The sequence below is a fragment of the Rousettus aegyptiacus genome, unplaced genomic scaffold (genome assembly GCF_014176215.1).
Source record: "Rousettus aegyptiacus isolate mRouAeg1 unplaced genomic scaffold, mRouAeg1.p scaffold_m13_p_2, whole genome shotgun sequence".
Taxonomy (NCBI): domain Eukaryota; kingdom Metazoa; phylum Chordata; class Mammalia; order Chiroptera; family Pteropodidae; genus Rousettus; species Rousettus aegyptiacus.
Window position 1 is genome coordinate 159,693,534 of NW_023416295.1, and position 12,318 is coordinate 159,705,851.

General features: G+C 41.6%; 1 long non-coding RNA gene across 1 annotated transcript in view; it reads right to left on the reverse strand.

Moving 5' to 3' along the window:
* The window catches only part of LOC107517485, a 228,236-nt gene that overhangs the window by 122,197 nt on the left and 93,721 nt on the right, over window positions 1-12,318 (reverse strand). Inside the window, exon 2 of the long non-coding RNA XR_001598532.2 lies at window positions 401-506. This is a non-coding gene — a long non-coding RNA (uncharacterized LOC107517485). The remainder of the gene's footprint in view (window positions 1-400; window positions 507-12,318) is intronic.

Consider the following 12,318-nt stretch of genomic DNA (forward strand, 5'->3'; position numbering starts at 1 on the left):
AGATGCTTCATCGAGAAGACATGAATAAATGAAGAACAGGATCCTCCAACTGTTCTCATACCCAACTTCCAGCCCTGCGCCCCCAGATGCTACTACTGCTCCTTTGCAGGCTTGCATACACCTAAGATGTTGAGACAAGAAAGATTTTAGGAATCTGCTTTATCAACAATAAATTCAAAAATAGCATTTTTAAAAATCTTAGCAGAGGTCCCAGGTCTACCCCACCTATAAAGAGTTCTTCCTCTAAGCTTCACGGAGTTATTGGGTTTCAGAATTAATTGCAAAACTCGAGTCCAACCAGAAACATCTGCTGCCCTTAAGTAAAAGGCTAACCAGAGAACTGAAAGCAAAGAAGTCCCAGGGCTCGGCTCCCCGTTTATTAATTTACAAAGCCAGCTACCTCTTGCTCCTTCGAACGATTTCCAGGAAGAGTCGGGCAAGTCTAGTTTCTGCTGGGATTTTATTCTCTGTCCCCCAGGACCATTTCTTGCACAATAAACACCTTTCTGTAAGAAAAAAAAAATATTATTTCCCTTTGACTATAACCTCCTCTTTAAATTCCAGCCTCTGCCTTCAACTCCAATAGCTTTCTCCCCTTAGGGCCATAAGGCCCCACCCATCCTCCTCGTTTCTAATTTTAGCGAGGTATTTACTCTTGGACACCAAACTGCAACTATGAAATTTGCTTATAGAATATGACCGTGCATTAGAAATTTTTAATATTTTACCGTAAGTACAATGCATGTGATAAAATATGCACATATGGAAAAGCATTCAGATGATGATAAACCACTAAAATTTCAATGATTTATTGTGCATTTACTATGTGCCAAATTTTATTTCATTTTATCTTGCTACTTATTAATTCTATTTTCTCTCATATAAAATGTGCTGTGCGAACTGCTTTTACGTTATCTTCTTTAAATTGGAAGTAGCATCTATCACAATGCTACTCTGAGGAGCCCAGGGCCTAACTTGGTTATCTACTGGAGTGGACATTTGTCATTTTTTCTACCCAGCATCCACCCCCACATTTCTGAAAATACTTTCCCAATTTTCTTTTGGAAACCAAAAGAAAATCTCCCCTCCTCTCAGACTATGTGCGCTGGGTGGAACTGACTCTTCTGTGGTTTCAGAGACGGGTGTGGCTGGCCAATGAGAATGGCGTCACATCTTCTTAGCACCTGTGATTGCCCCAGTGTGGGAATGCAGACCCGCATCATTAGCTGGAGTTACTGGAGAAGAGAGTCCCTTTCTGCACAGCATGGCTATAAGCTGAGAGTTGCCATGCGGCCCTTTTGCCTTCATACAGAAAGGCCCTGCCTACAGAAAGTAGACCTGGAGCTGGGGAAGAAAGATTTCTGAATACCTTGTGTACACTTCCAGAACAATCTACGCCAGAAGCTGTGCTTTAGAGTTACGTAAACCAGTTTGTTTTCACTTAAGCCAATATGTGATATATGACACGCTCATCCACAATAGTCACGGAAACAATGATTTAAATCAATTGGAGAGTAGTGGTTTCCATAATAACGCAACCACTTGGCCCAGACAAGCTTTTGCCACAGTCTTCACAATCAGATCTGTCAGGCATCCATGCACACAAATGATCAGTACAAATTGACCCCAAAACAGGCTACTACGTATTTCCTCACTTATTATCCCTAAGTATGTGGGGGTGGGGCAGAGTAGGTCCCATCCCCTTTCAGAAAGAGGAAAACATCAACACAGAGAATATCATGTTTTTGATGATCCTTTCCTGATGGGACTGACTCGCATATAAGAAACCAAGTTTTTCAGGCTCCAGTTAAATACTTGAGTGACAAGAGCAGGGGCCCAAACGGAGGAGTGTTTTATTTCACACTCCAGAATGGCGGAGATTAGGTGAGTGCACTTTCACACCCAGGAGCTGCAGAGGCTAATGAAAGCTGAAATGAGCCAGGAGCCTGCGTGCTGGGCAAGGGGAAATGGATGGACTTGGGAGGGTGGCTGCCGCAGGGAGCCGCTCACGGGCAGCCATCCCTAATTGTATGAGCAATAATGCTGACACTGCGGGGGCCGGAGGCTTGGAAGAAGTCGAATGTTGCCTAAATGAGACCGCGCTGAGTTCTTAAACTTCTCACTTGGTCAATAAGACCTGACTGGTCCAAAGACGGAGGCAATGCTAAAACAGCTTTTACATAGATTAGCCTATAGAGAAGATTCCATGAGAGAGTTCCGGAAACACTATGACAGCAAAGGCATAATCGTACTCTCTAAAGGACCTGCAGGCAGACATAGCTCAGTCTTCTCCATTGCATCCATCAGGTTTCTGATTCTGTTTAGGTCTTCCACTAAATGTACCTCTTTTCTTCCTCTTTACTTCTTCCTCAGGAGGCACCTCCTTCTGAACAGTGTTAGGGAGAGGCGATGCTGGATCGAGGCACACATTTTTAACAATGAGAAACAAAGCTTTAATCACCACAGTTATTTACAAAATAATTTCTTTCTTGCATTCGGTTTAATAGCACTTTGTCCACAGCTTTCATCAAAACAACTACGCATCTGACTTATTGGAAGATTATATTAAATGTCAGAAGAGCTCCCCAGACTCATAAAGTGCTTCCTTGCCAATCAGGATTTTAATTTTGGATGGGGAAATAATAAATACAATAATTATTGAACACTGTGACATTAACTGATAAAGATACCCGCCTCCCTTGAATTATCAATTTCACATTGGCATAAAAAATAGATTAGTGATAATTTAATCCTACATCTGGTGACCTTTAAGTAATGTAACACTTCACAGCTTTGTCATTAGAATGTCATCAGCCTTCTCTCTAAACGAAATGATACCTAAATGCTTTTTTTCAGAACTGTCTCCAAAGTTTGCAAATGTTTAATATCTGGTAACAAATCCAGAGGGGTATAGAAGACCCAGATGTACCAGGTAAATTTTCAAAATAATTCTATTATAACTTACCATATGAGAGAAATTAGGTAGATTCAAAACCTCATAGACCTGAAATATATTAGTGTCTATGAGGAGACTTGCTCACTGCCATACCTTCCTAGTAGGTACATTGATGTCAGTATTGGTGACATCAATCGGCTGAATCCAACAAAATTCTAAATCCTTTTCTACTCAACAATTTTACTTCTGGAGTCTCAGGCTGTAGAAATATTTATACATGGGCACAAAAGACCGTTCACCGCAGCATTGGTTTTAATGTCGACTATATCCAAAACTGTAAACAACCCAAATTTCCATTAAAAAAGGAACACAAATAAAATTGGCACAGCCGCCTAATGGTGTATGGTGCAGCCACTGAAAAACAACCGACAGATGTACTGACATGGTAAGTTCTTCATGCTATACTGGTACCGCTCCATGTCCCACCTATCAGAAAAGCTTGGATGCTTTTCACTCTATGACCAGAATCCAACCGCTTCTCTCCACCTCCCATGCTCCCATCCTGCTTCTAGCCACCACCTTCTCTCCCCTAAATGACTGAAACCACCTACTAACAGATCTTCCAGTTCTACCTTTTCTCCAAAAAGTCTATTCTGAACACAGAAGCGTAAATGATCTTCTTAAATGTAATTCAGATCAAGTCTCTTCTTGATATTAGGATCTAATAATAACTTCCTATTTTACGCAACATACGAGCCAACTCCTTCCAATGGCATATGAGGCCCTGCATAATCAACTCATTCCCTCCACCTCAAAACTTACCTCTCTGACTTCTAACTCCTCTACCTTCTCCACCCAACATTTGCTCACTCTGCTTTAGCGTCAATGACTTTTTGTTCCTCAATCACGCAGAGGCCTCAGGATCTTGGCACTAGCTATTCCCTCTGTCCAGAGCACTCTCCCCCAGATAACCACACACTCACACTTCTACCTCCTTCTAATCTTTGCTCAAACACCACCTTTTCAATAAAACTCACCTCGATCACTGTATGTAAAAAATTGCAAAGTGTCATTCCCCGCCCCCAAATTTAATCCCATTTTCCTCGCTCTCCTTTTTCTTTCTTTCATAACACTTATTATCTCCTAATCTTCTGCACAATTTGCTTATCCGCTATGTCATTTGCTTATTCTCTATATCTCCCTTTCCCCATGTAAACAACAAAAGAGCAAGACTCTTTGTCTGTTTCGCTCACTGATATATCCCATGAGCCTTGAATAGTACCTAGTATATAGTAGATGCTCAATAAATAATAAAATTATGGGCATAAAAATAATTTAGCAAGCATGGACCTCCTTATAAGCACTAAACTAAGCACTTTACTTATGTCATTTAATCCCTACATCAATGCTAGGGAGAGCAGGAAAAGCGGAAGAGGGGGGCGAGATATTGTGAGTCCCATTCTACAGCTGAAGGAAACTGAAAAACAGAACTTAACAACTCACCCAAGGCACATTCCAATGAGCAGCAGAATGAGCGAGGGCAGAGGGAGTAAACTAAATGCAAGCGTATGCATCTGCTACATGGGACATCTTAACCTCCTCATCCTATTGCTTCTCTTCACATACGTAGCCCAACCAGTGAAAAAGCTACATATTGGCTCAACCTTTTGGTTCGCCCTTTTCTTAATTTCCACAATACCGACTATTTAGATAAATGTCACTAAATTGAACAGTCCTTTAATTTTATATACCATAAAAATTAAATGTGGTCTTGAGTAAAATGATGGATGAGGTCATAAGTCTTTAAGTTGCCTTCAAGCTTTGTGACTTTATTAAGTTCCAAATCCCATTTTGCTTCTGGTTTGTTTATTTTCGCTGTGAGGGACTGTATTTCTCCCTCTTGCCCAACTTATTAGCTTTAGTCATAAACAGCAATCAGTGAAATGTGAGGTTTTTTTATGAGATAGTTAAATCCAGTTTGGGACTCTTTGGTATTTTGAAAATTCTCTAATGTCAGCATATTCGCTTTTGGATCTGTGAATATGATTTTGTTCTGGAGGTTCCTGTTTTAAGAGTGAGATTAATTTTAGTTAGGTCATGGGTAAAATAATAGACTATCTTAAACTTAGTGTAATATGTCAAGAAATAATTTCTCTTCCATAAACTGAATAAGTTCTGATTAAAAACAAAAACAAAAACTGGTAATGTCTCTAGAATCTAAGTGATAAAATTAAACTAAAATGTTTTCAAGAGGAAACACCTCCACTGATTCTTTAGAACTATTTCTAGGACCTGTGATTTAAAGTTAATCCCATGACTCTCAAAACTGATTTGAAGATCTCACTGCGTGGATAACAAAGCAGATACTGTGGGTGCCCGGCCCATCCTTCTGTGTCATACCACATCCTACACGCCAAACCTGATTTCCAGTGGCCAGCATCTGCATCCTTTCCCTGAGAAGTTTCTTTGGTCTCCTAAGCCTCTTCTAGCTAAAACCCAGGCCAGAGCATCAGAAAATTTATACCCCTGGGAAAATCCCTCAGATTTGGAGCTTGGTATGTAAATACTCCAGGTCTCTCATTCCATAGGATGATTATGCAGTGTGTGTCCTACACTGGCTCCTCCTGTGTGGCCCAGTAAAGCTCCAGTGGTGACTCGTTTGACAGTATGTCCTTTATAAGCTGCCTTCCCTTTTGTATCTCAATTCTCTGCTCTCTAACCAGTATTTCTTGGGATCACCTCCCAAGTAATCTACTTGCATTTGAATGCTTATACCAGGATCTGTCTCTGGGGGAACCCCAACTAAGAGAGCTGCCTTCATTGGGGGCTTAACTATAAGTCTAATGAAGAAAGAAGGAAAAGGAGAAATAATCATAATCATAATCATATATTATTATTCATTCCTTATTCAGCAAATACTTATTGAGCCCCTACTATATTCCAGGCATTGTTCCTTTCATTATATATCCAGCAGTGACCAAATAAATAAAAATCTCTGTCCTCATGATGTTTACATTCTTGTGGGGGAAATAACAAATAAAATAAACATATATTGTTAGGCAGATTATGGTAGGTGCTATGGAAGTAAATAAACTAAGGTGCGGGACACGAGATGCCAGCAGTTGAAGTGTGCAGCTGTAAATAGGTGGGTGATAAAAGCCTGAACAGGAGAGTAAAATGTGAATGCAGTCCTGAAGGAGTGGGTGGGAGGCAAGGCAGGATGGGAGAGCGTTAGTCTGGGCAGGAGGAAACAAGTGCAGAGGGGCCAGGCCTGGAATGTTCTGGAATCAGCAGGGCCATTGGGGCTGGAGCAGAGTGAGAAAGGGAGATGGTGGCAAGAGATGAGTCATTTCTGCTATTGTTATTCTCAGTATTGTCATTGCTGCCAGTATGACAGTTTAACAGGTTTCTTGTGTTTCCACGTTTTATTGTGAAAATTCCAGAAAAGTTGAAAGATTTTACAGTGAACATCCAAATACTCACCATCTGGGTTCTACCATTTTGCTCTACTTGCTTTTTCACACATGTATTATTCTATCCATCTACCAAGTCATCTTTCTCAATGCATTTCAGAGTAAACTGCAGCTATTTAACAAACACAGTCATTATATAGATACTGACTGTTTCTTAACCTGACAGCAACCTTATACAATGGATACCATATCCCCATTTCACAGATGAGGAAACTGAGAATCAGAGAGGTTAAATAACTCAGTTAAGGCAGTAACAAAAGCGAGTGGCTGAGAAGGAATTCCACTCTAGTTTGCTCAAGGCCAACGCCGACGTTCTTTCCACTAACACACCTGCCTCTCTTTGCCAACAGATTGTTGATGAACGAACAAGGATCTGGCAGGTAGCCCTGCTATGCTTTGAATGGAGCTGTTTCCCTTCACTATTTCCTCTACATCTGAAAGGCAGAGATCCAGTGGCATGCTGGTAAATGTTTACCAATCACCTCATTGGATGTGGGAGAGAGAAGGGTGAAGCCCCGATTTGCAACATTTGCCAATTTCTGTGGTATAAATACTCCTACTGTGGAGTATTCAAGCTACCAACCTGCCATCAGATTGCAAATTCTGTGAGCTGGTGCAAGCTGGCTTCTGCAGACTTTTTAGTCTTATACTGTGAAAAACAAATATTATCGGCTCTTACAATTAGCACCAGATCCGAGATGAATGCCCAGTACCTGTACACAGTGAGTACTCCTGTGCGTGGTGGCAGTAGTGGTGAGAATAAAGACCTGCACTTTTACACACACACACACACACACACTTATTTCCAGGGTGGATAGTAGTGCATTTAATAATGAATACCAGACATTACATATAACACACCTGTATAAAGCACACTTCTCCATGAAAAGTAACTAAACCCTTTTCTCCATATAATTTCCAGCCCTCGGTCCATTGTTCTTGCTTTCCGCCTTTTCTCACCACTGCTATACCTCCCTGCACCACTGACCACGCTTTCCTTTGGCAGGAACGCTCATGGTGCGCACGATACCAAGGAACACCGTATTTCACTTGGGCTGAGATAGGTTGTAAATCACACACACACAAAAAGACAGCCGCTCTGCCCGGAGAGGCTTGCCTTTCTCCTCCTCCTGAGCTTCCCTCTTGGAGTGAAAGGTTCTCTCCCCTTCGGAGCATTTCCCCGTGTGGGCGCTGACGAGGTTCTGCCCGTTTTCTTTGCATCACATCATCCCGCCACCTGGAAACTTGATTCTTTTTATCCCCTCACCCCTATCCCTGACTGCTGTCTACCTTCTCGACCCAAATTTCCCTCTGCGGTCTTTCCCCAGGGGCCTCACACACCTGAGACAACATCCGATTCCATCATCTGAAGCCCCTTCTCGCCCAGAATTGCCTGAGGCCACTGGCATACACTTCGGTAGCTGGTTCTAGGTTCAGCTTGGCAAAGACAGGTTTTTCTGAATTGAATCCCTTGGTCATTTCCTCCTTCCCTACCACACCCCACCTCTTACCACTATCCCACCCCACAGATCGTTGCCCAAAGCAGGGCACACCCTCAGCAGCCCTTAATGCAAACAGCAATCATCTCTAACAGAATCTGCATTAACAAAATCCGACACTTAACGACTTCGAAGCATTTTTTATAGTACAGCAAATTCCATTACCATGCAACAAAGAACAGCTAATTGTTAAGAATTAATAATGAGAAATAAGTATAGATAATGGTTTAGCTGACACTGTCATATTTTAATACAATACATTCTAAAATATTTGCTCCTTTGGGTTGTGAATATGCTATTTTTGTCACTAATAGGTATATAGAAGCCTAGTAGAAATAGAAGTTCTCTCAAAGAAAGTTATGCATTCTGAGATTTCTCCGATAAGGGGAAGGGGTCAATGTGCCTGTAGTTTCTGTGCTTCATTAAGATTCTGCTTCCGTACTGCATAATGTGAGTAATATTAATTTTCTAAACATTCATGTACAGCAGCTGCTAACTAATTTCCATAAGAGCGTTCCTATTCTACAGGCATCTTTAAAAAGAGAAAGATGGCTGCTGTCTGCCAAAAAGAAAAGGTTCATCCCAACCCACTTCCAAATCATTCCAGACCAAAAGGACAACACTAGGAGTGCCGACTCCCTGCTCGCAAGGAGGCGTGGGGTTGAACAGCTGCCTTACACCAGGACTGGCATTCCTGGAACGAGCTGTGGGCATTTCTGCCGCCCTAGTCATGCAGGGTTCCGGTTGCTTCCCCCTTCCCTCCCGGCCCATGCCAGGGAAGTGGAACTTACAGCTGTCCGTGCCATTTGGGGAAAGGCAGTGTAGCTGGGCCACTGTAGACCACTTGCATTTCAGAAGCTTGCCTTCAGAGCATCTTCCACCCATCATCCATCCCAGAAGACATTTGGATGCTCAGGCTCACAGTCTGTATACAATTCCAAGAAATTTAGTTATATACATTCTCAGGCTGGGCTTCTCTTTTGTCCTCTACCAAGATGAAGAACAAGTAGTGTCAGGAACTTGAAAGCTATTAAATCTCCTTTGACTCTCTCCAGCAGTCCTGTTCTTTTGGCAATATTATCCAACTTTGCATTCGCTCGCCTTTGCAATCCATCACTTTCACCTTCATATTCTGACCTCAACTTGTCTCTCTAACCTTACCTTACACTTCTCCTTCCCAAGCGCCCGGCAATCTCACCACACCAGTCTACTTAGCCACTTCCCCAAATTAAACTATGTCAGGCACTCCGCCAAGTCTTTCCTCAAGCTGTCATCTCCAGCTAGATAGCTCACCCCCATTCTATTCTAGTAAGATTTTACTCTTTATCTCTGTGTAATCTCATAGACAAAGTTAACCACCTCCATTTTCAAACTGTCTGTTTTGTCTGTACCCGCCAACTCAGCACTTGTCTTATGGGTAGGTGGGTAGGTGGGAGGGTGGTTGGTTGGTTGGTTGGTTGGTCAGTTAGTTGTATGCAGATCTGTTTCCTTTGCTTATTTATGACTCTTAGAATACATGAGCCTGGGTTTTACCCATGTCTATATGCACTCTGCTCTTAACATTGTGAGCACTCAACAAATCCTTATTGAATAGAATTTATAAAATGTACCTGCACAGGGATATGTAAAAATAGGTGACCATAAATTTTGTCAAGTTATATACACTTATAATTAGACTCTGCTTTGGTAAAACTAAGTAATGTTTACTCCTATTCTGTAACTTTGCCATCAAAAAAAAAATGACTGTTTACTGACCACTTATGATTCACACAGATTAGCAAGTATATTACTTAGGTGCTCCAAAGAAACAGAACCAATAGGATATGCACATGTATATATCTAAAAAGAGATTTTTTTAAACAGGAAGTTGGCTCATGTAGTTATGTGAGCTGAGATGTCCCATGATCTGCCGTCTGCAAGCTGTAGAGATAGTGGTATAGTTCCCATCCAAATCCAAAGGCCAGAGAACTGGAGAAATGATGCTGTAAGTTCCAGTCCGAATCTAAAGGTCTAAGAACCAAGAGTACCCATGGTAAGTGCCAGTCTAAGGACAGGAAGAGACAAATGTCCAGCTCAAGCCAGCCATCAGGCACAGAGGGTAAATTTGCCCTTCCTCCACCTTTTTGTTCTATTCAGGCCCTCGGCAGATTAGATGATGCCTGCCCACATTGGGGAAAGCATCTGCTTTACTCACTCTACGCATTCACATGCTAATCTCATCCAGAAACACCTCACAGAAACACCCAGAAATAAGATTTATCCAACTATCTGGGCACTCTATGATCCAGTCAAGCTAACATAAAATTTATCATCACAGCAAATGTTTTATGTAGTTCAACACTAATATACATCAACAATTCTACAAGATGTGTATTATTATCATTGCCCCCATTTTACAGATGGCTCTAAAGAATCAGAGAGTTGAAGCCACTAAGCCTAAGCTGCATGGATAGTACAGCTAGTGAGGGACTCAAATCAGTGTCTGGACAGCTCCAAAGTTTGTGCATCTCTCATGCAACCTACTAACTCTTGGCACAAAAAGATGACCCCTGATAATCTCTTTTCAAAAAGCAGTCCAAAGAAAGAATGAGAAAAACAGCTAAGAGAGGGGCTGCTCCTTCCCATGTGACCTGCTTCGCAGGGCAGTATGTATGGGCAGAGGTATTTAAACTCAACCAATCTAAATTAACGTTGAATGAACACAGTGGCTGCAGAAAGGCTCTAATAGATGGTACACACAAGGCCGGGCTGACCCCCAGGAGAAGTGGCATCTGTTTTCATGCCTGGCATTTTCCTCTGCGCTGTCTTCTTCTCTGCCTTTCTGGCTAGCCCACCCTCCCAAGTTAGCCCCACCACTCTCATTCTTCTCTGTAATCATGAAATTATCCCTTTCCTTTTATTTCACATTTCAAAGCCCACATGGCCAGTCCCAAGATGCAAAATTGAAGCAATAAACCAAAATGAATGCAACCGAATAGTGAAAACTCTACATGTGAGAATAGTCAGAAATGCAAAATTCCTGTTCTCTGGTCTGCAGATTCTATGACCAAATTTTGTTGCCTTAACTTTAAATGTGGCACTGGATTTAACACAAACTAAAATTGGCAGGGACATTCTGCAAACAATCTCCCTTGGAAGACAGCAAGTAGCTGAGGACATGTTAATACAAACATCAGAGCTTCAAATTCATCAAAAGAGTCACAACAAGACTAGGTCCCAAGTGATAAAGAGATGTACTTCATAATTCATTTGGTGAAATTTCATTTGGTCTTGACCATTAATTGAGAGGTGATGGATTGTTTTCTTTTTTAATTGCTTTTTTGGAATACATTGAATTTAAACACCCATCCAGAGAGCACTTAAGAGTGTGAGTGGGAAAGGGTAGAGAGCTGAAGAACAGGGTCTTCCAAACAGCTAGAAGCAAAGGAACAGGTATTTGTTTAGCCGAGAAGTCACCTGAAAGAGACGTCGGTCAACTGCAAAAAGATTATGGAGGAAATCAGTCCAGGGATTCTGGGAAGAATGTCCTCAACCTAAAATGCTTTCCCCAGCAACTGGCACAGAGTAGACAACCTATATACATTTGCTGAATGAACAAATGAATTTAGAATTAAAAAAATTAAAATTAAGTGTTTAAAATGTAACCAGGTACTTCAGTAATATTTTTCAAAATCTTGCAATAAAGTTTATTGATCATTCAGAAATACCTAGACAGAAGTAACAGTAAGATAACATCTAAATATGTTCTTTAGATTCTGCTCAACAAAAGGCTTTTGAGAATTTACTGTGTCCCCAGAGCTGTACACAAGACTCTGGAAGATACTCAGGTGAACTGATGGTGGTCCCTGCCATCTGGATGACCATCTGGTGATAGTCCCTCAAGCAGGCATGGCAGCAATTCCTCTTGAGTGACCAGAGGAACAGCCCCTGCTTAACATTATATCCCTATTACCCCTCACAGGGCCCTAAATTACACCATTAAAGATTAATTCCTTCAGGTCTTGAAGGTTAATTGAGTCTCTTAGCAAAGGTTAAGTACTCCTGGGATGAAAGCCTTCTTAATCTATTATCACCTGAGATTGGACCCAAGCATTAGATCACAGCTAGCAGAGAGCATGCTGGACAGAGAGGACAGAGGAGCAGCATGGGAGGGGTTTCAGGACAGAGTGGAAAAAGAAGGCAACTAAGAGAATCATTGATTCACTTTATTAGCAATTCTCCACATTTTTCCCATCACCTAACCAATTGAGACTGGTGCAGACAATGTATACAAGATTAATCAGCACACACACACACACACACACACACACACCCTCTGAAAAGCCTCCTCCTGGTCTTCATCACTGGGTTTCTGAGCTCAACATCAGCATTTTCTATCCTGAGCCAGTTCCAATAATAACAAGCCATGTTCACTGGGTGTTTAGTCTGACCCAGCCAGTATCCTAAGAGC